We start from the raw sequence: 1405 nt of genomic DNA, 5'->3' as shown, positions 1-1405 counted from the left end.
CAGTAAATGAAATTTCATTGGCACAACAAATATGAACAGTTTGTAATGATTTCTCAAAGTTTGTAATATGAAAAATACTGATGGCGTATAAAATGAATTAATGTTAATAAATATTTCTAAAGCAATTTGAGTCTTGTGTGATTGACCTGGTGAAATTAAGTTGAGAAAATATAATAATTTAAGTTGAGAACGTTTTTTTTATGCGTTACCAATTGAAGTAATTTTTTTAAGTTGATCCAACTGTAGGAAAACTTAATACATTTAAGTTGGGATGCAGTGAAATTAAGTCAGACTAATGTAAATAATAGGATTGAATGAACTCAAATAATTTAAGTGTGAGTGATTGACCTAGTGAAATGAAGTTGATTAAACGTGATTATTTAAGTTGAGAAAACTTTTTTTTTCTTAGGTGTTACCAATTGAAGTAATTTTTTTAGGTTGATCCAACTATTCACTTTTTACAGTGTATAGGCCTATGATAATAGTTGCTTAATGTCTTTATAATAAATGCATATCATATTGTATTATTTGTCTTATGGTGTTTAATATCATGTTTCATCAATCAATAACCAAGAGAATTACTAACTTAAGAAGATTTTACTATTCTCAAGGTGATTTGGGCCTTAGCATAGACATTTCAGTGTCCCACACTAGGGATACAACTGTCCCACATTAAGAAGAGAAGCTGTGGATGACTTGCACTAAGAGCACTAATTTGTCTATCATTTCTTTTATGAATGGGTTATCTGCATTTTCTCTTTTGAATTTATTAGGATACATCCTGTGGTTTTCAAAATGGTATTGGGTGTGGATTTAATGTTTTGGCTACACATCGTAATATGTCACAGAAGTCTGAAATGCAAAAAATGTCCAATATTAGGGCTATTCCCCCTATAGGCCTAATATAATAATTTTATTTTATTTATTTTTTATTTAACCTTTATTTAACCAGGAAGATCCCATTGAGATATTACAATCACTACTTCCAGTCAAGACAGCAGCAAATACACACAAAGATAACAAAATGCTACTACAAATACACATAGGCTATAGGCCCTACGCCTAAAGTCAACAAATATAGTGAGATCAAGAAAAACAATTACAGGTCTCCTTTAGAATACATATATAAAACAATAATCTAATCTAATATAGCAAATAATGAAAAGCATAAGCATTTTAGTTTATAAAATACCAAATATTTATACAATATTTCAGTGTTCTCTCCTCTACCGCATTCAGACAGCATTTATTTCACTGTTTAAAATGCAGTTTACGAATATTGAGCGACACTGGCGTGCACGCCGTTTGTCGAAAACCACTCATGCGCGTGCTTGTGAGAGGAGGAGAATCCTGGTGGGGGAGGGTCGCTGGACAACCGAAGCACAACAGCTGATTGGTTACTGCT

The sequence above is a fragment of the Siphateles boraxobius genome, unplaced genomic scaffold (assembly GCF_051911475.1).
Source record: "Siphateles boraxobius isolate OS27281-9 unplaced genomic scaffold, OSU_SipBor_1 48, whole genome shotgun sequence".
NCBI lineage: Eukaryota > Metazoa > Chordata > Actinopteri > Cypriniformes > Leuciscidae > Siphateles > Siphateles boraxobius.
This window is presented reverse-complemented; position numbering follows the sequence as displayed.